The 25,410-nt window shown below is 41.8% G+C and overlaps 2 long non-coding RNA genes across 6 annotated transcripts in view; one reads left to right on the top strand and one right to left on the bottom strand.

Moving 5' to 3' along the window:
* LOC128352930 (uncharacterized) overlaps positions 1 to 1,221 on the bottom strand; it is a 74,349-nt gene extending 73,128 nt beyond the window's left edge. For 3 of the 5 annotated variants that reach the window (XR_008320712.1, XR_008320713.1, XR_008320714.1), the window contains exon 1: positions 1,112 to 1,221. This is a non-coding gene — a long non-coding RNA (uncharacterized LOC128352930). The remainder of the gene's footprint in view (positions 1 to 1,111) is intronic. The other 2 variants (XR_008320711.1, XR_008320710.1) reach the window with 1 other exon arrangement.
* LOC128352931 (uncharacterized) overlaps positions 1 to 25,410 on the top strand; it is a 64,250-nt gene that overhangs the window by 21,954 nt on the left and 16,886 nt on the right. Inside the window, exon 2 of the long non-coding RNA XR_008320715.1 lies at positions 10,610 to 10,778. This is a non-coding gene — a long non-coding RNA (uncharacterized LOC128352931). The remainder of the gene's footprint in view (positions 1 to 10,609; positions 10,779 to 25,410) is intronic.

The following is a 25,410-nucleotide window of genomic DNA, read 5'->3' as shown; positions in this document are numbered from 1 at the left end:
GAGAGAAGAGGAGACTGGAGAAAATACCTTTCCTCTATAGCTCATGCACAGTATCGCTATGCACACACTTCAGTAGTCTGGATGTTGTGGTGGGCATCCTGGGATTGGGACCAGCAGCAGAGTTTTACAAAAGGTAAAGTTCAGGCCTGTGTCTAAAATGGCTGCTTTGCAAGAGACTTAAATGTGAACTTTGGTTCTGCTGAGCCAACATAACCGAATGGAATTGTTTATTGTGTAGTCAAGGTCTGAGGAGAAGGGAGATTTACCCCATCCTGCCTTGGAGTTGTTTTTGCATTGTGCGATGCTAATGTCAATCATGAGTACCAGCTTGAAACTTGCTATGTTAATCATAATTAGACGGTCTTAGAAAACCACGTATTAGATATCAGTACATATATGCATTTGGAATACTGAGTGAGATAGTAAAGTGTTTTCATTCCTAGTCAATGAGAGAAAATACTTTCACACAGTAACTGCTGAATTGCTTTTATAAGAGATCTCCTGATAACATCTCTTATATGCTATTTTCTAATAACAATTCTTTGCATGCTATCTCTAAATAATATTTCTTGGAATTGAAGGTGCCAAAGAAACTTGGGGAATTGACCACAGACTGGTCCAGCTAGGCATAAACAGGGATGTTGCCATCTAAATTCAGTAAACTTGTTAGTTGGACCCCACTAGTGTGAAGGGTGGGAAACCCAAAAATTGTTTACTTTAGAAAGGCAACACTTACGAGTTGATGTGACTGTCTTTGATGGGAGCTATGACCAACAGGAGGCTGAGGAGAGTTTATAAAAGGGGCATCCACACCCTTCCCAATGGCAAATGGAAACGACAGGGGAACAAGCAGGGAAGGGAAGTGCCTCAGAACCCCAGGGAGGCACATCTTCTGGCCCCTGGGCTAATATGTGAGCCTTAGCCTGTAAAGGCAAATCTGTGCCTCACAGATTTCCATAGCATTCGGTTTCCTAAGTTGCCTGGACAGTTTCCAGCCCTCCCGGCGTTTTTTCCTCAAGGCCTCCTGACGGCATTCCTCCAGATGGCTTGGACTGGTAAATACTATATCTAGAGATTGCCTTCAGCCTAGGTTTTTCCAGTAGTAACGTACCTTTCTGATCCTGTCTCCTTCCTTTCCACCTATGGAATCATTCTTCCCCCTCTGCTTTCTAGCTGCATCCTTGCCTCGGCTGACTTTCATTCCCCCTCTGTTCCCATCCCTCCTCCTCTCTCTCTCTGATCTTGGCACACAATCATCAAGTCAGTGATGAGCTCTTAGCTTCCACCTCCCCTCTTGAGCCTGGCTGTTTGGCCCATGGATTGTGCATGGCTTTCTCCCTCTGTCTGTGCTGTGGATGAAATGTTTTGCATTTTTGTGGTGCGTGCAGGGAGATAAGACATCGTTGCTAAGAGACAGAGCTTGCTAGCAGACTCAGAGTGAGATAGGAAAGCGTTTTCATTCCTAATCAATGAGTGAAAATATGCTGTCATTTCCAGTGAGAGAGAGGAATGCTTTTAATGCTGTTCTGCTGGGTGAAAGAAATGATTGTAATTGCTGTTGGACCTATATATTTTAATGAGACGTGTGACTGATTTTGCTTGTTTGCTAAATTGCTTCAATGTAATCATTTAGGCTTCAATAAAGCTTTTAAACTGTAGTTTTGTGTTTAGGAATGCCTTCATTCTTCCCCCTCCTTTCCCCCAAATGCACGTTATCTCACGGATAATGAATCTGAAGTAGTCTGGTAGACTACAGTTTGTATTAGTGACAGCCAGGCTGTTCACAACAATGTCAGACCATGTTGTTACAATAACATCTTAAAATACAGCAGAAACTTATTGAATTCTTATTGACTTTTGCAAATATACTTGTATCTCAAGAAGTGCCTCTAGAATACAAGAAGTGAAGGTAGTTAAACTGAATATTCACACAGACTTCTAACCAGATTGAGTTCATGCATCATGATACTAGTTCATGTCCATGTCTACATGAATATTGTAATTTTACTTCTGACTTGGAAAGCTAGTTTGTTTACCCAGTAGTTGAGCTACATCAGACCTACCCCTCTGGTTTCTTGGTAGAAAACTGAAAGAATTAGAAGTACATGATTGCCCAATCACTTTGGTTGCTTTGGTAGCTCACAGTGCTGGACCATTATCCCCATCTTCTTGGGCAGCATCCACAGTGACAATCAAAGAAAGACCTGCAATGGTAGCAGTGTCCCACAATGTTGTGCAACTGCTAGCAAAATAAGAACTGGTTAAAGAGGTCCTTGTTGTTTCCTATCCAGAATAACTGTATCCTATCCAGTTATCTTTTGCAGTTTGTTAGTTTGGACATTTGTCCCAAGAGGGATCCTGTAGTATTATGACCCACAACATATCCTCTATATCAAACCAAGGATTCAAGGATCAAAAATTGGCTTTGTGTCCAATTCATGTCTCAATACCAGAAACTCTCTGGTAATAGGCATGCTGAACTCTTAGTGAGCTGTTGACTCAGGGAATTATCTATCCCAAGGGTGCATTGTTAGAATGGTAAATGTTTAGCTGGTCTTACCGCTAAGGAAGACATCCTGTTGTTGTATTAACATAAACTTATGCTGATCCTTCCTGGCTGGTTTACAACAGGGTACATTCCTAGACTGAGTTATGCCTGTCACATATGTTATTGAAACTGCTTTCTTAATTGTGCTTTGTTTGCAACAAGATAGGTAAAACTGGCAACCAATTGTTTTAGGTTGCTATCTCCTAACCTACCAACATCTCTTCATCCCTCTCCCAGACTTTAATCGGGAAAGGAGCCTCAAGGATTACAGCAACTGTTTACCGCTTGAGATGTTTGCAGCAAAGGACAAATAGAAACAATTAGGTGGTTTCCCCTTGAAATGAAGATGTGCTTTGTCATGAGAACCTGGTGTTTGTAGTTTAACTATTAACATGTGTAGAGATTCATGATGCACCAAAGACTCTAGGTTCAGATTAAAGGATCAAATGAGGAAAGGGGAGCAGCAGGCATGAATTCAGCAATTATTTGCTCTAACTTGCTGACTCTGTGAGGCTCTGCAGCCAAACAAAAGTCCCACCAGATGTGGCTTGTTAGCAATCCCCTTTGCGTAGCAGGAAATTGGAGCAACTTGTGATCTGCATTCAGCTCCAAAAAATCTCCAAGACACACCACCTGCCTGCCTAAGCTGCTGCCCCACCGTTCCTAAGCTACGTACCCTAGCAATGCTCATGGGCTGACATCATCTAGAATTGGTAAAGATGATCTCTGCAGCCTTTCCAAGCTCCTTGATCTCCACCCAATTGCCCTCTCCCTCCTTCTCTCTACTGAAGCCCAGGCTTTCTGAGCTGCCATCCCTCTTGCTGCCATCTCCTTCCCTAAACCTCCTCTGTGTTTCTGTCTCTTCCGTTCCCCTTCTTAGATTGTCTAGAACGTTATTGGTTGCTAGCTAATATTGATTCTACATGCATCCAAACACATAAGATAGCTATCATGCATATACTAGGATGTTCTTAGAATATGACTTGCCTTCTGTTGAATTTATTTATTTATTTATTTATTTATTTATTTATTTATTTGATTTATATACTGCCCTTCCAAAATGGCTCAGGGCGGTTCACAACATGATAAAAACAATTAAAACAAATTAACTATTAAAATCAAACTATTAAAACACAATAAAACAACTAAAAGCCCTGAAAATCAGGGCAACAGTTTAAAACAATTAATCATTTAAAACTCTGGAAGGCCAGGCCAAATAAGTACATTTTAAGGGCTCTCTTGAAGGACAGCAATGATCTCAAATTACGAATTTCTGCCCGGAGTGCATTCCATAGCCCTGGAGCAGCTACAGAGAAGGCCCGCCTCTGCGTCGCCATTAGATGAACTGGTGGCAACTGGAGACGGACCTCCTCAGATGACCTTAACGTGCAGTGGGGATCATGTAAAAGAAGGCTTTAAAACTTCATAAACAATAAAGCTTTAAAACTGCATTAAGTTGTGGTATTGGTCTTATGTCACCTTTCCGCCAGTTTTGATCTGTGACGCTCATACTAGAATCAGGTGACCACAGGGTGACAATGCAACCAAGCTCCTTTTATTTATTTACATTTTATATCCTGCTCTTCCTCCAAGGAGCCCAGAGCAGTGTACTACATACTTAAGTTTCTCCTCACAACAACCCAGTGAAGTAGGTTAGGCTGAGAGATATGTGACTAGCCCAAAGTCACTCAGCTAGTATCATGGCTGAATGGGGATTTGAACTGGGGTCTCCCTGGTCCTAGTCCAGCACTCTAGCCACTACACCATGCTGGCTCTCTTTTCACTCCAGCATAGCTCCTGAGCATATGCAGAGCATAAAAGTGACTTTGGGGGCATGACAGTAGAGAGTGTGGGGGAGGTAAAGGAGAAGGAGAAAATGGAATTGTTGCCAAATAAACATTTAGTTAACACCACATAGGATTTCCTTTTGTGTGTGAGGAAAGAAGCTATAAAACAGATGTTTTATATGACATGTTTTGCAATGTCTTATGTTAACAAACTATTCCGGAACAGAGAAGACTCCCCCCGCCAATAATGTCCCTGCATGACATTCTTCTGTACACAAGAGCATTCAACTGGGTCACACTCTGGATGTTACCCTGTTGTTATTAGATAACACTCAGAGATCCAGAATAAACAAAATTATTTGGGAACAGCTGTGTCTCCTGTTAAAGGGAATGATGAAGACTTTTCACAGTGCTAGTCTTTCTTAGGGATGTGTACAAAATGGGATGGCCTGATTTGAGTCCAAACAAGACAATAACAAGATTGGGCTAGTTCAGTTTTGCTCCCACATCCAGTTTTGCTCCCCCACCGGTTCAGTTCGGGGGGTTCAAAAGTTTATATATAAATAGATAGTGGGGGGCTTCTCTGAGGCCGCGGGGGTGTCCACGGAGGTTCCCCCTCCCCCACTGGCCTTCCTTGTGCTTAAAATTGCCTGGTTCTGGTGTGCTTCAGTCCTTTCGGGCCCTTTCCCCCACACATTGGCCATTTTGGATGCTACCACACATGCACATTGGGCCTCTGTGCAACCTGGTCATGACCCAACCATGCAGGGGCTCATTGCACATGTGTGGTGGCCTCCAAAATGGCTGCCGCAACCGGAGAAAGGGCCGAAGAATGCCCGCACTGGGCAATTTTTACACAAGGAAGGCTGTTGGGGGGAGGGGGAACCTCTGTGGAACACTCACCCCCATGGCCCAGAGGGGGGTAAATACTAAATTCTATTTAAAAAAAATTACCCATGAACCGTCCAAATGGTTGGGGAGCGTTCGGTCTGGGGTGGACCAATGGGGTGGTTCAGTTCAACCCCAAACTGTCAAACCAAACTGTTTCGACATCAAACCTGTTTGCACATCCCCAGTCTTTCTGCATCAGATTGCACATCATGCTGCTCAAAACTCATCACTCTACTTTTTTATCCTGTCCTGCCTCCAAACAGTTCAGAACAGTGTATAAGCTTTTCTTCTCTCTCATTCCCCTCCCCCTCCCCACCCACACCACTCAGAACAACCCTGTGAGATCGGTTAGGCTAAGAAAGAATGGCTTGCCCAAGGTCACCTAGTGAATTTTACAGCTGAGTGGGAATTTGAACCCAGGTCTTCCTAGTCCTAGTCCACCATTCTAACCACTACACCACACTGATTCTCCAGTGCTCGATATTTTCAGTTCAGTACATAATATCACAAGCGTCACGTTCAGATTCATTAGAAAATTCTCAACTATTTAATAATAATGTATCCATAAAATTATTAGAATGAAAAGGCAGGAGAGCTCCAAGTGCTTTCTTTGTCTTCCTTTTCTGCAAGGAATAATATTGGGGCAAAATATTGGGGCAATGTTTAAAGTGGCTGCACAACCCTCGTATTTATGGGTATTCAAGGTGACAAATATTTATATACCGCTTTCCAACAAAAGTTTCCAAAGTGGTTTACATAGATATTAATTAATTTAAATTAAGTAAGTAAAAAAAAATTTTTAGAGCACTTCTGAGGGAGGAGGGATCCTCAACAATCCACCCTGCCTGTGCAGTGGGACTCTAGCTTACTAAATCCTTTGGGGGCATAAGAACAGCCCTGCTGTATCAGGCCTGAGGCCTATCTACTCTGGCATGTACCAGATGCTGCTGGGAATCCCACCAGCAAGAAATGAAGGCATGTCCCCCTTCCTACGGTTCCTCCCCTGAAACTGGCATTCAGCGACATTCCGCCTCTGAACCTAGAAGTAGGCTGTACTAGACTAGAAGCCATTGAAAGAATGTTCCTCCATGGCGTTTTGCATGCAGTGCCTCCACACTGTTACTGAGGATGTCAGCCACAGAGACTTTAGTGCAAATAACTGAGCACAGAATTATAGTCCTAATTACATACCTTTGAATCCCATTAGCTTCAGCCAGACTTTAGCATGCAAAGCCCTATGCAGGACTGCACTCTCAATATTTAATTCTGTCCATAATTATCTCTTAATTAAAGGACATGTATACAGTTTGTTCAATCTATGCTGCCATGTTTGTAATAGGTATTTCCAGAATGTTATCTGCTTTTTACAAATCAAAGTGCAGTGAAAAATGGGGTAAAGGTTAATTTTGATAACAGACAATTAAGATGGCTTTTGCTGGAGAATATTCATGACTTGTCAGGCAGCTTTAATAAAAAATTATGAATTTATGAATGTAATACAAATCAAGCAGTAACCCTCTTCAGACTTGTTCTAAAAGTACCATTTTGCTGAAGCAAATAATAATAGGTCATTTCAATATATGACCTTGGCTATTAATTTTCTCTGACCATCGGTATAAGAGTCTAATCCAATTTAAACTCCAAAGGGGGAAAAAGTCGTATTAGCATTATGGTTGCTAGAGCCAAAATGTGCCATTTCAGACTATTATTGTGGCTACTGCTACATTTACGTATTCATGTGCTAGTTTTGAAACAAACACAACCATGAATGCACACCAGGAGTCAATAAGGTGATGTCCTCTGCTACTCCCTGAAAAGGAAGAAAGACAGCCTTCTTTTATTCTCTCAGATGCTCTTTTATTTTTTCAATCAATTCCCAATTTTTTCCCCAGCCCAAATTCACTAGGAAGAATCAGTCTTCATTATTAATTTTTTTTAAACAAAGCAAAACAAAACACCAGTGTGCACATGTGACAAATCTATCACTAGAACACTCTTGGGTTGAAAATTTGCCCTCACACCAATAAAAACATGAGGCAACATAGCTGGAAGAAAAGGTAACTTGCATACAAACCAATGAAGGTACAAGGGACCACAACTTCCTTAATTAACCATCTATAAATAACACACTAGTAAAATGTCAAAATGACAAAAATAAAGGACAAAATAGGGTAAGTGGTTTACCAGAGATAGAGACAGAGGTTATTCCTGGTTAATAAGGATACTATGATTTTACAATGGTAAAACTCAGAGGATATTTTATTCCTCCATATCTAAACGAATCATAGCACAGGTGTTTCTGTCAGGTATTCATTTGAGGAAAAGGCTTCTCAGGTGATTAAAACTTTGTTGACCTTGTTTTCTGTCAGGTTTAACTGAAGGGATTTTTATCAATCAAAATTTAATATTTTGCCTGCCAAAAAACATCAACACACTCTGTAAAGGGCAATCTTAAAACCATCAAGAACATTTAATATTACAGCTAAGTCTGTGGCATTTACATTGCAGTACTGCTTGATTTTACATATTCTTATGTTACAATGGGAAGATTAAATGCAGGCAACACAAACTTTGGCAGAAAAACAGCAAAATATCATCCCTGATCTCACCAGTTGACTAACACTTTTTATTGAGCAGGTGTTATTCATAAATGCAGGATTCTTATAGCTTATGGTCAGCTTAAACAATATAGCTTGTGTATAATTTCTGCCCATGTTTCTTCATATATTACTGAGGCTCAAGTTGTGTACAATGGCCTGTGAAAATAATGGCTCACATTCTCTGTAACGCAGAGGTCGTTGTATCACCTGCACTGCTGCTTGTGTATAAAATGCTGCCCACTGTGTTGCAAAAGAGGGCTGCTCCGTTGTAGCTTACAATTGTGCTGTGTTACACAATTTCCATAAGAAATAATGGACATAATTGGAAATAATCTATGTGGAAATAATTGCACTTGCACAAATTTGTTGCTTCAGAACAACCCTATTTTGGAACACCCAGGCAGTGTTTTAGAAACACACACAGCAGTATGGATGATGTTGAAACACCCACATTATGCTTCCTACAGTAGCCTTCTTCAGACATTATAAAAAGTCACTGTACTTGAGCCCAGTGGCTAAAACAGGTTCAGATGTCCTGCTTGAGCCCTGGCAATAATTGCACCATGCCATTCAACATTTGAGTGTAGAGGCAAATGCCCTATCAGTGATGGTGATACTTCCGTGATTGGGAGGAGTTGCAAATTTACACATGGAAGACCATAAGATTATTTTAAACAACAAACATATAAGTACAAAGTAATGAAATCTTTCTTTCCTCCATTAGATCAAGAACCCATTTGATTAATAAACCTCTGATTTTTAACAGCCTTAGAAATATAAGTAGCTTGCAGTCTTTCTGGACTCTTATAGTTAATACTACTTCTGTCAATAAAGTTCAGAAATGGTAACCATGTAGAGTTGGAAGGGGACTTGGAGCTGACCTAGATAGATCCCCTGCTTAGTGCAGAAATCTAATGCACAGCTTACAGTAGAGACCAATATTAGGGACTCTGGCTTAAATTCAAATGAAAATCAAGATGTGATGATATTAAAAATTAATATTTCCCAGCAAATCACTGACATCTAAAGCAGCAGTCTAAGGATACAGCAGAAGCTGCATCCTTGCAGAGAGATGCTGCTTTTAACACAGCCAGAGGCTTATGAGCAGCAGAGGATTCACTAGGGCTAGGAGGGAGCAATTGTTGCTGATCTCCCCACCAGTGTGCTTTGCCTTCCAGAAATATGTCCTTGAAGACTGTGTGACTCTGCTTCTAGAGATAGGGGAGTTCAGTAAACATTATTCTCCCTTCTGTGGTGTTTCTGGTTAATCCATTCCTTGGTCCAGGCCATCTCTTGTATGGTGCTTTAGTTACTTGTTAGTCCAGTCTTGGACTAGGGGTGTGCACAAACCTGTTCTGAGGCCCTTTTACAGGCTTCCGAACAGGTTCAAACATGGGGCCTGGTTCGAAGGCAGCAGGGGTGCCTCCTTAAGGCAGGGGAGGGTGCACTTACCCCTCCCACCACCTTTCCCCTGCCGGTGCTCGTTACTGTTAAAAGTCTTTGGGGTGGCTGCATATCTCCCTGCCGCCCCGTTGCACTCCTTGGTCAGAAGTGGCTGGAAGTACCAGGCGCACATGCCGGTATCCCCGCCACCTTCGAACCAGCCAGCCACGGTTCTGTGCACATCCCTATCTTGGACTGAAGCTGAGGCAGACAAACAACAATCATCAAAAGCACAGGAAGCAGTCTGCACTTGCCTTTCTGTAAAGAATACCTATTTTATTAAACTATTAATATTCTTGATTCTACTTCACTTGTGTGGAGGACAAGGACTCCATTGGTATGCATGATTACTCCTGCCTCTAGGTTGTCATTAGGACAATATGCAGTAGTCAATGAAAAACATTTTTGAATGATTTAACACATTTATTTTCTGAGGCCCAAGCCACCATTCAATCCTTTGCCAGTGTGTGCCACATTGTACTGTCATAGACATTATCTCCTCCTTTGGGACACTTGACTGGTTATTCCACAGGCTCTATGTAACTGTGCCATTGTAACCGATTCCATTGGAAGCAGAAGTAAGCAGAAGCACCCAGCACACATAAGCACATGCCTGGTGTGCGCATGCACACCAGGTATTTCCACGTAAGTCCAGTCCGATGAGGGGACAAGGCAGCAGGGAGGTACACTGCTGCCCCGCCAGACCGGTTTACAATGGAGCACTGGTGGGGGGAAAGTGGAGGGAGAGGTAAGTGCACCTTCCCCCACCCTTAAAATCAACCCCCCATCTTCAAACCAGTGGAAGCGCCAGTTGTTCAAACCAGTTCGGTGGCTCATAGAGGGCCTCCAAACTGGTCCCGTGCACATCCCTAGTTGTCGCCCTTACTGAACAACATGTGCATTGTTGCTCTCTGTGACAAGCTGCAGTTCATCAGAGTCACTCAGCTCTACTTCTCTTCCTTCCTCACCATGGATGGAGGTCACTGTTGATTTTTGTGATCTTCCCACAAGAAGATCATCTTGGTGGTCATCTGTAGGTTTTTATTGATGATTACTGCAATTTTCCAGAGGTGGAAAGCACTTCAGCTAATACTGTAAGCCCAAATTGGATAAGATTTTCTCTTCCTATGGCATACCAGCTGTTATGAAAAGTGATCATGGACCATCTTTTCATAGTTCACAGTTTGTTCAATTTGCAGACTCTCTGGGATTCAAACAGCGAAAAATCATACTGTACAGGCCACAGCCCAATGGGTACATGCAAACATTCAAGAATGTTCCCCAGATTGCCACAGCAGAGATGCCAATCTGAAACAATAATTATTTTGTTTCCTCCACAGTTACAGGACCACTCCCCTACTGCTCTACCAGTTTGGCACCGGCTACCATTATGTTTGGCAGATAGGTTAGGACAAAATTGCCTCAACTTGACACTGTCAGGACACTGCCTTACATCAACATGATAAACATTCAAAAGGATGTGATGAAGCAGTATACTGATCAATACAGGTGAGCAACTGTAATACCATTGAAAGTGGGTGACGTGGTTCTAGTGAAAAACCTTCAGCATCTGAACAAACTGTCACAGCCCTTTTATCCTGCACCATATCAAATAACCCAAATAAAGGATACCATGATCACAATCAATCAGGGTAATCATAAAGTCACAAGAAATGTATCTCACTTCAAACCAGCATAGACCACACATCAGGCTTCAAGCTCTGATTATGATGCCTTCATACCTAGGGACAATGTCATCCCATCCAGCTCTCCTGATCCACCAGTGTCTGTAGCCCTGTGTGCTCCTGGGCAGTGCTATCCACGTTACCTGCAAAGGATTATTCATTGAGCTCCAAGCTATTTGCAGGCTATACTACATAGCAGTAGCTGTTCATGAATCTGTGTTCTTGTTTTATGTGTAAAGTTCAGTGTTCCAAATTTTGTTAGTAAATTTTGCATGGGACTCTAGATGGAGTCAAATTAGATGGAGCTCTAATTTAATCCGTGAAAGATAAACATGTTCTTTCATCCTGAAAGTATTTTTCCTCATTACAATAGCATCTAGAATAACAGATACTTTAAAATCTATATATTTGAGCCACCTAATGGCGCAGTGGGAAATGACTTGCCTAACAAGCATGAGGTTATCGGTTTGAATTAGGGGTGTGCACAGAACCGGCTGGTCTGGTTTGGTTTGAGTCCGGACCAGACTCGAACCTGACTGGGCCAGTTTGGTCTGGCACCCCCTCAAACCCCCCCATTTCAGTTCGGTCTTGGGGGGTTCGTGAACCTTTTTTTAAACTCAGTTTTTTAAATGCAACTTATCCCCTCCGGAGGAGTTGTTGGAGGTGGTGGTGGGTGTATGTGTGTCCCACAGAGGTTCCCCCTCCCCACTCCGGCCTCAATGCAGCCCAAACAAGCCCGTTTGTCCAGCTCTTCAGCCCGTTCAGGCCTTCCCCCTCGGTACAGTGGCCATTTTGGATGCTGTCACGCCTGCACAATTGGCCTCTGAGAGGCCTGGGGCCAAAGAGCTGGCCGAATGGGCCAGTTCGGGCTGCATTGAGGCCACGGGGGAGGGGAAAGCTCCATGGACCACACAAACACACTGCCCGCCTCCAACAACTTCCCCGGAGGGAGTAAGTGAAATTTTTAAAAATAGTGTGTGTGGGGGGGAGAGAATCCGCGAACCACTGAACAGTTGGGGGGTGTTCAGTCTGGAGTTGGACTGAATGGGGTTGTTCATTTCGACCTCAGACCATCAAACCGAACCGGCTTGACGTCGAACCTGTTCGACCTCGAGCTGGTTTGTACATCCCTAGTTTGAATCCCAGCTGGTTCCTATATCAGGCAGCAGAGATATAGGAAGATGCTGAAAGGCATCGTCTCGTACTGCTTGGGAGGAGGCAATGGTAAACCCCTCCTGTATTCTACCAAAGACAACCACAGGGCTCTGTGGTCGCCAGGAGTCAACACTGATTTGATGGCACACTTTACCTTTAAGAATCCAATATTTGGGTACACCATGATTTTTTTTTTGATCAGATGAAATATCCAATTCCTATTTGATGCAACGAAACCACATAAAAAGACACTTTAGATGTTCACCATCAATTCAGAATGTACCCATTGGAACTTCCAGCTTTACTTGTTTGTATACAGTAGGTATACTGTGGCATGCATAATTATGCTGAGACTGAAAAGTAAGCAACACAGCTGTGTCTACGCATATGTTTATTGTTTAAAATGTCACATCTCATAATTACCTTTGTAAGGAAGGGGCCTGGGATAGAGTTGTTAGGAAATATTCCTGAAGCTGTCAAGCTGCCTTTCACTTGCTAGTAAAGATTATTGAAATTCACAATGAAAATCCTGCAACATGATGCATTTAGGGGCAAATGTGCATTTGGATAATATAACTGATGCTGAGTGGATGAGACTGGATGTGTCAGCAACAGCTCTGCTAACAAGGCACCCAAAATGACACCTCATTTATGTCAAAAGATTACTTGCAGATCTAATAATTCATCAGAACATGTCATCACAGTAGTTAATGTTGACCTCTTTAATGACAGGTAATTTTTTTTAAAAAAGAACAAGACTTGATACCTTGATTCACTAGTAAGTTCCATATGTGTTTGAAAAATGAATGAGTTTTTGTGTTTGGCATTGGTGCTTAAGTGACCTGCAGAAGAATGCAGATTTGAACCTTAACCTTATTGCCTTAAATAGCAATATCCTTGATGTTTCTCAAATCAAGTTGGCCTTCTAATGAGACAAACTAATAGACATTGTTTCTATATGACATGACTGACTAGCATATTGCATCTTTCATGTATAGCATACACAGACGTGTGTGTGTGTGTCTGTAGTTCCTGGGGCAGAAAGAAGAGGTAATATTTTACGCCAAAATTAAATACAGTAGCCAACATGATGTGCAAGGCCCTGCCAGCATTGCCAATTGGGCAGTGTTGCTGCGCAAATGGAAGCTAGTCCCGACAGTGCTGCATAAGGCCGCAGTTACACAACTCCTTAAAACAGTGCACCTGCTCTTGTGCAATGGAAACTTGCAGTGGCTTACATACTACACACAGGAACACGGACAGCTTCAGCACTGCCCATGCCCATACATGTACATAAATAGCTGTGAGGAGGAAGAGGCTGGATCACAGGACAGCTGTGCTTTGTGGTAAGGGCTCTGTGCATGGAGTTGCATAATGCTCTGCCCATTATTTCCAATGTATGGAACCCTCGCCACCAAGTGCTGCTACCCTGTGGCACAGCCTCCTCCTCACACAGCTGTGTCCACACACACAAGGGCGCTAGTGTGGCCAAGCGAGCTGGATTTCCATATGCAATATGTAAACCTCTGTTAGTTCATCTGCACATGTGCAAGTCACACTAATTTAAGGAGCTGCACAAATTGCACTCTTGCACAGCACCTCTGGGACTGGCGCCTATATGCACAGCAGCAGCGCCTGATTGGGAATGTTAGCGTTGCCTTGCATGTCATGTTGGCCAGTCACTGACATCCTGACTGAATTATTCAGTGCAAGTCCTATTGAAATTAAATAAGTAGTCCTTTAGAGTAACTCTGAAATAGTACTATTAAGTAACTGAATCTGGATATCAGCCAGTGGGCAGCATCCAGACTAACCTAGTCATAACTAAGTCTGATTGAAACGAAGGAGATTGAAATTAGTAATAACTATCTTGTCTCTTTTATTTCAATGGTGTTCAGTCATTACTAGCTTCCCTGGATGCTGTTCAGTATGTTTTACATGGAACCTAAGTAATATATTGGTAACAATTATAGGAAAACACATCAAGAAACTGTGGGTGTATTTGAATTAGATTAACAGCTGCAAAGGGGATGCTAACAAATTTGCATTGCAGAAGGACTGTTCTGTAATGATATAAATAGTTACAGATGTATTAATTTAAAGGCCACTAAAGTTAAGACATTTTGAGTCTCATTTTATGGCAGAAAATCATTTGCAGCAATTTATAAGCAATACTACTTCTCATCAGCAGTGAAAAATGTTTAATGGGATTCAGCATGCAGATTTTTTTTAAAGGAGCTTTAACTTAGCATAAAATTATTTGGGATAAGATCGAGGAAGAGCTGCAGCAATTGTCATACATATTCCATTTTGATTTAGCCTTATGCATTCTGTGATACATGTCAATTCAGTTCAGGAAAGCAGAGATGTGTATAGAGAAGGTGTTACATCCTGACATGCTAAGATTAAATGGCTATTTAACTTAAAGACAGCTTATTGCAAAATCCACTTTATTTTAGTTTGTTATAGGTTATAATTTATTCCCCACCTTTTTGCACAAATATGTGATCAAGGTGGTTTACAGATCTAAAAATAATACAACATATCATCAAAACAAACCATCAGTCATTTAACATTAATTTAAAAGCAGCAGTAGAACAAAACATTAGAGGTCCTTTCTTAGAAATGCAAAGCAATTTAAAAGCAGGTAACAAGGTGTCAAGATGCACCTCTTTGGGGACACCTTTCTACATAATGGGTGCCACAACCAAGAAGGTCCTTTCTGCCAACCGCACACCTGTCAGCAAAGGGCCTGAGAGAAAGGTTTCAGAAGCAGTGCTAAATTTTCAGGCAGGTTCCTACAAGTGATGATCTCTCTCAGATGAAACTCTGGTCTCAGGCTGTTTAGGACTAAACATCAAAATTTACACCATGAATTGTGCCTAAAGACAAATTGGCATCCAATGAAGCTAGTAACGAATTGTCAAAATATTACTTGCTCTACCCGTCCCAGACAACACTCTATAGCTGCATTTGGGTACAATTAAAATGTATGGATTGGCTTCAAGAGCAGCCTTCACACAGAATACATTACAGCAAAAGTTCCCTCATTTTAAAAAATTGTCTGTTTTTCAGCCTCTTAAGGGATAAGTGACTCGTCCCTTGGTACTCTGGGGACCAGAGCAACTTCCTTAAGCCTTTACACATGTTTAGGAACAATCCATAATTAACATTCAACTACAGATACAACAGAAGGTGGCTAAGAAAGAATCTGACATTCTGAGTTCTAGGGTTGCCATGAAACATGATATAGTTTAGAGCTGCAAACTACTGACTGAAAGATGCCTATTGTGCCTATCTCTGGCTAAAAATAAATATTTTGCACGTGCAACTTGCCCAACTTGATGTGGGCTAACAAGCTGAAATTAAATCTGCTCAAGATTTATGAAAGATTTAGTTGTCTTGACAGAGGTTCTCCTGGTCAGAAGAACTGCTTGTTTGGAAATGGTCCAGCCAGTTTTTGATAGACAAACAGAGCAGGTCCACAGCTTGGGTATTCTAGACTCAGAATTGTCCAGGTGGGTGTCTAGATGCCTTCAGAGGACATTGCCCAGCTTCAGCTAAGTGCACCAGTTGTATGCATTCCTGTCTCAGTTAGACCTGGCTGCACTAGATCATGTCCTCACTCAGGGGCGTATCTAGGGTAGGGCAGGAGGGCACGTGCCCCGGGCACCACTTGAAGGGGGCCCCATTTTGTAAAAAATTTTTAAAAAAATTAAAATGGCCACTGAAAACAAAATGGCCACTGTGCATGCTCAAATGGCCTCTGTGAGGCCCTAGGCCATGCCAGGCCTCACAGAGGGGATTTGAGCTTGCATGGCAGCACATGCTCAAATGGTCCCTGTAAAGCCCTAGAGGCCAGCGAGGGGAGGGGGCACCTTTGCAGACCCACCCCACAGCCTTTAGGAAGCCCCCGAAGGGGGTATAGGTATTTTTAAAATTTTAATATAATATAAGTCACTGTACACATATTCAGTTTGGCACTATGTACAGAGAATCAGGGCTTGTGAATACAGAGCAGAAGCTTATGAGCTAGGATTGTATTCATTTGCTCTTACTTTGCTTCTTGTGACAAGTGAGTTAAATCTGATGTCTTAATAATATGGCTATTAATGGTGAGTTTGTCTTTGATTCAGTGTGAAATCCTTAGTATTAAGGCCCACTGGGAGTTTCTTGCTCTCTTTCTCTCATTTTAACTGTCTTTCTGAAATATATTATAGATATCTAAAATAGAGTATATTCCAAGCAGTGAAACAGTTGACTCTGCATATCCTTTAATTATTTTCAGAGTATCTGGGAAAAGCCAAATTCTCCATTTATTTTTAAAACTGATGTAATAGTGATGCTACAATGCATAGTAGAGAATTAGACAGGCACTTCTGTTTAGTTTTCCAAGTATACCTCCACATAGTATTTGGGTATTTCATGAGCCCCAGCATACTCAAATTGGTAGTTTTCCAGCACTTTTTGGTCTGGCTACACCCACAGCTAAATAGTTTTTGAAATATTAAAAGATTAACGAGCTTGACTTGTATTTTTGAGCTGATATTATGGTAAAGTTATCTGAAAGATGGGTGTCGGATGTTTGGACAGGGGGCGCAATTCCAGTGCTTGCCCTAGGCGCTATTTCCCCTAGATACGCCTCTGTCCTCACTACCAATTTAGCCAAATTTGATTAAGCAGCAATTAAGTTGTTACTGCTGTTGAAAGTTGTGACATCTATAAGCACTTTAGTTATTTATTTAATTCTTGGCAAGATGTTCCAGTTTGTGTTTTCTTTATTTAAAAGACAATCTGTTAAAGCAATTAAGGAAAAGAAACATAGATCCTCTTTTTCAAAAAATCATGAAGGATATTACAAGTTGGACTCAATTGAATCTCTCCTGGTTGGAGAGAATGTCAGCCATAAAAATGGTAGCACTGCCAAACATTACCAACTTGGATTCATTCCAAACACTTTAAAAAGTGGCAGGGAACACTTGAAGCTTTTTGCAATAATTAGAAGAAAGAGTAAACAAAAGTGCACTATACATCTACCCAAATAAGAGTAGATTTGCAGTCCCCAAACTTAAGCTTTATATCAGTGCCTTCCAAATGAACCAATTCATTCATATCATTCAGGTGATCCTATGGGTTTCTATCGAGCTCTCCTCAGAAACTGAAACAATTTAATCTCTCCCCTTTAAACAGGTCACCGTAGCTAAATTATCAGGTGCCAGTAAGCCCTTCTTAGCCACATTGAGAATTTGGCATCCCTGGGCTAAGAAATTGGCACCATCGACTTCACCACTCTTCCCAATTTTAGATCACCCTGCATTTGCAGACCCAAGCAAATATCAACAATATTAGAAGTGAGAGTCAAAAGGGATTTACAGACGGAGGGACATTATTGAAAAAGGAAAACCAGTATCAGAAGCGAAACTTGATACTACGCTCATTGACAACCAAGCGACTTGGATGCAGAACATTCCAATCCGGTCCTTTGCATCCAGGTTGCTACAGAAAGGAGAGGCTATTAGATCTTTGACTGTCTATGAAAACTTGTGTATCTCACCAACTAACAAAACAAGGAGGGTAGCCTTGCTTATATACCTCTGTATATATCTCTGTAGCTGCTTCTGGTCTGTGGAATGCACTCCTGGCAGATATCCGTAGTTTGGACTCGTGGTTGGCTTTCAAGAGAGCCCTAAAGACTTACTTGTTTGGCCTGGTCTTCCAAGGATTTTAAATTCTTTTAAAGTATTTTAATTGGTTTTAAATGATTCTGGATTGTTTGAAATTTGTTTATACATTGTTTGTTTTAAATGGTTTTGCCTTTGTTTTCTACTTCACCACCCATAGCCTTTTGGATGGGTCGGTATAAATGTAATAAATACATGAATAAACATACATACATACATACAATACAATACCCTCATCTCCGAATCCTGTGGTTCCCTGGCAGGCATAAAAGCAACATGGGAAACTGATTTAGGAACTTTGAAGATAATGCCTCTAGGGGGTTTGCAGGGAGAGCAGGTTTAGCCTGCTGTCCCCACAGACGAGCAGGAAAGCAGCCCTGGGTGGCTGAATCGGCCTTCCACATGACTGCCAGCTCCATTACGGAGCAGGTGGGGGCTGTGGGGATCGGGGGCCATGTGGCCACTGGAATTTCCAGCATGCCCCGCACAAGTACATGGGGCATCCAGGAGAGACCCCTAGGGTCAGGAGGCTTGTTTCAGCCTCCCGGCGGGGTCTCCTCATGTGTTGCTGCGGCGTGGAGCTGTGCCGTGACAACACACGATCCAAAAGATGGGATTAGCGGAGCACTCGCTCCACTAACCTTGGCTAAGGGGAAGGGGAATTAAGAGGGTTTGCTACCAGGAGCCGCACAGCTCCCGTGGCAGCATGCCAAAAGTGGGCTAGGCTCCCTTAGCCCACTTTTGGTGGATCATGAGAATCTCCTCAATGAATAGGAAGCAATTTGGCTGAAACCATAACTTAGAACCACATCTGCCCAGATAAGGGAGGCAACATTAAAGTTTATACATGGATGGCATGTTACTCCAATCAAGATGTACTATATCACCAAAATGTCTTCCCCGTTTTGTTGGCAGGGTGTAAAAACAGAGGTACTCTCCTTCATTTATGGTGGGGTGGCCCATTAAAAAAAAAGGTTATTGGCAGCAAATTTTCATATAATCTCTGAAATAGTCCAGCTCGATTTTCAGCCTGATCCAGTGCTAACATTTTATCAATTTGCAAAAGTACTCACAAAGATATATCTCATAAAGGTCTTACTACTCTGCTTCTAGCGGCAGCCAAGATAGAGGTAGCTAAACACTGGAAATCCTCAAAGGGTCTATACATTGAAAATTGGTTCAGTATGATCAGGAAGATCGAATTATCCGAAAAGCTAACTCATCAAATCAGATTAGCTAGAGGAGTAACAAAACAATACCGTATACAGGCCGACTTGGATTTAGACCCCACAATTAGCACAGTGTCTGAATCAGACGTGTCCAGCAACTCTTCTTATGTGGTCAGGCTGGATCAGTTCCAGTTTGTGACTCGTGAGGATGTGGACAAGCTGCTTGGAATGGTCGGCCTACCATCTGTTCTCTTGACCTTTGCCCGACTTGGCTTATACTATCTGGCAGGGGGTTGTTGTAGAAGGCCTAGTAGAAATCATAAATGCTTCTCTGAGGAAGGGCAGGATGCCTTTTTAGACCTCTTTTGAAGAAGCCTGCATTGGATCCCTCAGAGTTAAGCAACTATAGGCCTGTCTCCAACCTTCCGTGGTTGGTCAAGTTAATTGAGAGGGTGGTGGCCTCCCCACTCCAGGCAGTCTTGGAGGAAACTGATTTTCTAGACCCATTTCAGACTGGCTTTTGGGTGGGCTATGGGGTGGAGAATTGGGAATTGACAGAGGAAGTGTGACTCTGTTGGTCCTTTTGGACCTCTCAGCGGCTTTTGATACCATAGTATCCATAGTATCATAGTATTGACCATAGTATCCTTCTGGAGTGTCTGAGGGGGTTGGGAGTGGGAGACACTGCTTTGCAGTGGTTCCACTCCTACCTCTCAGGCAGATTCCAGATGGTGTCCCTTGGGGATTATTGTTCCTCAAAATCTGAACTTCGATATGGTGTCCCTCAGGGCTTCATATTGTCCCCGAAGTTAGGAAACATAGGAAACTGCCATATACTGAGTCAGACCATTGGTCTATCTAGCTCAATATTGTCTTCACAGAATGGCAGTGGCTTCTCCAAGGTTGCAGGCAGGAATATCTCTCAGCCCTATCTTGGAGAAACCAGGGAGGGAATTTGAAACCTGCTCTTCCCAGAGTGGCTTTATCCCCTGAGAGGAATATCTTGAAGTGCTCACACATCAAGTCTCCCATTCAGATGCAACCAGGGCAGACCCTGCTTAGCTATGGGGACAAGTCATTCTTTACTACCACAAGACCAGCTCTCCTCTCCTAAGATGTTGTTTAACATCTACATGAAAACGCTGGGGGAGATCATCAGGAGATTTGGTGCAGGGTGTTATCAGTATGCTGATGACACCTAAATCTTTTTCTCCATGTCAACATCATCAGGAGAAGGGCACTTTAAAAGGGTCTAGAGGGGTGGCAGTGTACCACCCCGCCGACCCATTGCCTCGTTGGACAGAAAGTGACCAGAAGTACCCAGAGTGTATGCACACATCAGGCATGTGCAACCTGCTCGCATACACTGGGTACTTATGGTCACTTCGGGTCCAACAAGGCAACAGGGTTGCAGGAAGGTACGCTGCCACCCCGCTGGACACTTTTAAAGTGCAGCACCAGCAGGAGAAATGCGGTGGGAGGGGTAGGAGCACCCTCCCCCGCCTTTAAAGCTATTCACCCTCCACCCTTGAGCTGCCCACTGCCAGTTCTGTGCACATCCCTACCAATTATCTCTTCTTAACACTGGACTTGTGTTTAACTTCAAATGGCTCTTAATTTCTGGTTTATATTTGAGTTTTTATTATTTGTTCTTTTCCAGTGGTGCACAGTTTTTACATATGTGCTGTATTTGTTGAATATATATATATATACACACACACACACACACACACATACTGTATACACACACACACACACACACACACACACAATCTGTTTATTTAAGTTAGTGATCTTAATTGGATAATAATATATAGGGTCTTTTAGCTGGAGGCCTTATATGTCACAGGCCTTGGCCATAATCTGACAGCATACTGTACATTTAGAGATGACATGTCTTTCTGCTCGTTGTCATTGATGCAGTTTGTGAGGCATCTTAATTGTGCAAGCAAACAACCCCCGTGGGCCAGTAGTACAGCTATTATTCCAAAAACAGCAATATCAGTTTCTTGGCTGAAGTGACAACTTCATCCTGGAATTACCAATTTGTGTCAGTGTTATCATAAACCAGTTCAGTGTCACACAGTATTGCAGGGTATCAAGGACTTTCTGTAGACCCTAAACAATATCACAAACTTACTCTGTAACATGGCTACAATCTTTATTCAATCAGTTGTTTAGATTAAATTTACAAAGAGTGATTAAACAGTTACCCTGCTTAATAAAGCAGCGTGTTATTTTATTTTATTTTTTTAAAAATCCTGAAATATCAAGATAGTTAAAATTAGACATATTTTATCAGTTGGAGAAGGCAAGCACCATTTTAGGTTATGAAGGCCCATTATGTCACACACAGAATATATTTTTAATAAGTATGAAATACTGCTGCCAACTTTATCCCTAATTATTTTAGTAGTATTTTCAGTACCATGATCTATGCTGAGGAGGACTTTTTAAAATTTATTTGGTGTTATCATTTGTAATAGAAGTTTGATTGTCTTCTCTTTTACATTTGTTTTAACCTCATGCTGGTCGCTGACCAAAATAAAGAGACTGAAAGAGATTGATTGAATAAGATGATGAGGCTCTCCACACGAGCAGTGGGGAGAGCGGGCGTAGCTTGCTCTCCCTGCAGATGAGTAGTTGCTCATAACTGGGTGGCCAGATTGGCCACCCACATGACTACTGGTTCCACCACAGAGCTGGTAGGGGCTGCAGGGATTGGGGGCCGTCCGACCTACAGAAGTCCCAGGATGCCCCACGTGAGTGCGTGGGGCATCCTGGGGAGACCCCCAAGGCTGGGAGGCTTATTTTAGCACCCAGTGGAGGTGCCTTGCGAGGCACCACAGCATGGAGCCACTCCATCGTGACTCACAATTGGGAAACCCTATTTAAGGGGAGGGCTTCTTTGGAGGGCTAGCCGCCAGAGAACCACCACACCCGCCCACAAACCCAGTGGTTCTCACGATGGGTGAAAATCAGGCTGGGCTCCTTTAGCCCAGTTTCCTCCCATTGTGAGAATAACTTCAATGTCTGCTGCAATGCACAATCATCATCTAAAAACCAGAAATGTGCTTTTTGCTTCAAAACTATTGTTTTAATTCAAAAACCAATTTATAAAACTAATCTACTAATGAATTGGGTAACTGTATGATATTGTATATCATATCCCAAAAAGCCTTTGCCTTCCCGCATGACCACCACATATGGAAAAAAGTTCCTTCACATTGTCCACATTTCCAACATTTGTTTGAAACATTTTTATACATTAATGCTATTTTTTTCGGTGTCAGATACCACCTATACATCATCTTATAATATTTTTATTTTAAAGTATAATATGCAGTAAAATTTAAATCAGTTTTCCATAATTTTTCCCAAGCAGCCATATCTATATTATGACCCACATCTTGAGCCCATTTTATCATAGTCATTTTAACCACTTAATCTCTTGTCTCCTCCAAAAGCAACAACTTATAGCACTTACATTTATATACCGCTCTATAGCTGGAAGCTCTCTAAGCGGTTTACAGTGATTCAGCATATTGTCCCCAACATTCTGGGTACTCATTTTACCGACCTCGGAAGGATGGAAGGCTGAGTCAACCTTGAGCCCTTGGTCAGGATCGAACTTGCAACCTTCTGGTTACAGGGCAGCAATTTTACCACTGCGCCACCAGGGGCTTATACATTTTATAAGCTTATAAAATGGGCTTATACACTTATACATTAGAGACACATCTCCTTCTCAAATCTCGACATTTGATCGACAAACCCAACCTTAAGATCCTTTTTATAAATTTCATTTAGCTGATGATACTGAAACTAATTGCTAACCAAATTTTGTACTTAATTTAAATTTTTTAATTTACAGCCCTTCTCTTGAAAACATAACAAATCCCTATAAGTACCCCATTCAGATTGCATACTTGTCTCTTTATGTTCCAAAGCCTCAATCAGGTATACCCATAGTGGAGTTTTACACTCCAACCATCTTTTATATTTTGCCTATACTCTCATCAGACTCCTTCTTACATAGTGATTAAGAAAGTCTTTATGCACTTTGCTTTTATCATACCACAAATATGAGTGCCTGCCAAACCTTCTATCAAATCCTTCCATATCAAGTATTCTGGGATTTCTTAATGTTATCCATTATGTCAAACATAATGTTACATGTTTGACATGTTAACCATGTCAAACAAACAGCATCAAAATACAGCCTTAAATCAGGCAGGGTAAGACCACCTCTTTCTTTAGCATCTGTTAAATTTTTTAATTTAATTCTTGGTCTTTTCCCTTGCCAAACAAATTTAGTTATATCCTTTTGTCATTGCTTGAAACAGCTTAGCGTATTAATTATAGAAATAGTCTGAAAAAGAAACAACATTTTAGGTAAAACATTCATCTTCACAAGGCAAGCGGGAAGTCAATATTTACTTAAGTGTAGAATTAGATAATTGGGATGTAAAAGCTATTGTAAAATACAATAAAAATTTAAAATGCAAAAAAGAAAAGAAAAGTGTTAACTGCACTTTTCTCTTGATGAAAAGTGGTATATAAATAGTCTAACAAAAATAATGGCTGTTAGCTCTTGTGCAATGGGGGTGGAGGAGATAATTTTCAATAATTTTTCCTTCCTTCTGCAGCTGCCTCTGCCTCCCAAAATTATGTTCTTGAGGGTCCTGCAGTTCTCAGGGACATAGTTTCTTGAGATACAGGAAGCTGAAGAGGGAAACCATGATCATGGAAAATTGCAACTCTGCCATTACGCAGCAGAAAATGCTGCTGAGCACAGCAGTATTATGGATAGCAGCCAATAATAATAAACATGCATGTTTATAATAATAAACATGCAAACATGCATCTGACAATTTTTAGAAAGCATTGAAAACCCACCTCTTCACCCAAGCTTTTTCTGTTCTTTAAAATTTTAAGGTTTTAATTTGTGGTGATTTTAAATTGGTAAATTGTTTTAAGTTTTTGTATATATTTTAACTTGTTTTATACTATTATCAACCGCCCAGAGATGAAAGTTTGGGGCGGTGTACAAATGTAATAATAAAATAAATAAATAAATAAATAAATAAATAGGATTGTGCTAACAATTTCTTTAATCCAGGGACAGCCCTATTCTTCTCCTATCTAAAAGGCTTCTTAAAAATCCTTTTCTTAATGTAAGATAGAAACAAATAGAAAACAGAAAGAATCTAAGAGAATGAAAACATTTCATTCAAATATGAAAACATAGTTCCATTAACATTTCATGTTACAGTGACTAGGGGTGTGACTGTGCATGGAACTGTTTTTGACACTTTGGTTCAAATTCAAACCAAATTTGAACTACACGGGTGGTCCATGGTCAGTCTGCTGGCCGTCTGGTCCATTCAATCAAACTGGGTCAAACCAGGTTTGATCCAGTTTGAGGAGCTATGCTTGTAAAGGGGAATCTGGTCAGGATTCCCCTTTATGTTAAGGAATCCTGCCTTTAAAAGGTTTCTAAGGGTGGCCAGCGAGGGAAACAAGAGGGCACCTTACCGCCGACGGCACTGGTGGAGGCTTCTCTAAACTCCAGCACTCCTCCCAGGAGTGCAGCCTATGCGGTGGCGTAGTTTCAGCCTCCAGAACCATGGATGTGCAGAGGCCATTTGCATGACCTCTGCATATGCAGAAGTCATGCAAATGGCTTCTGTGCATCTGTGGAAGCCAGAACTGCATCATCACCATGTGGGCCGTGCTTCTGGGGGGAGTGCCAGGGTTTAGAAAGGCTGGTGGTGGTGAGGTGCCTTCTTGCCATCCCCACCCCGACCGTCCTCAGAAACCTTTTAAAGGAAGGATTCCCCTTTGCTTGTAAGGGGGAATTCTCACCAGATTCCCCCTTACAAACATCTCCCCTCAAACCTTCAAACCGGGTTGAACAACATTGGGCCTGGTTCTGTTCAAACTCAGACTGACCGCCTTTTTTTGAGGCTGGTTCAATTCAAGTTTGAACCAGTCGGACCAGGCCAATTTTAATTGTGACCTTACACTAGTCCTTGATCCATATGGAGTATGAAATGTGTATTTCCCGGATCAGACTCTGATATCTGGAACTCCAAGCCAGTAATTTAGAGTATAACTGAAAAAATGAAGACAACATTAGTGGGAGAGTATCCCACACACAAATAAGCACAACTTGCTGTATCACTGTCTTCATTTTCAACAGAACTTACACTTGAGTCTGATGGATTAATGTGTGGTTTTTACAGACTTCCTTCCAGGTGCTGAATGATCATTACTCACTGCCACACAAAACGATGTCAAGAGGAAGTGTAATAATTTATTTGAAACTCTACACGAGACATTAGTCACTGCTACATTAAATAAGATAGGAAAAGAAACAGCTCCACTTATGAGGGTCTAAAAATGTCACACATTACTCTTAAAGATCATGGATTAGGAATTAATAGCC

The sequence above is a fragment of the Hemicordylus capensis genome, chromosome 4 (genome assembly GCF_027244095.1).
Source record: "Hemicordylus capensis ecotype Gifberg chromosome 4, rHemCap1.1.pri, whole genome shotgun sequence".
Classification (NCBI taxonomy): domain Eukaryota; kingdom Metazoa; phylum Chordata; class Lepidosauria; order Squamata; family Cordylidae; genus Hemicordylus; species Hemicordylus capensis.
Note: the sequence above shows the minus strand (reverse complement) of the source record. Positions and strands in the feature narration are given on the sequence as shown.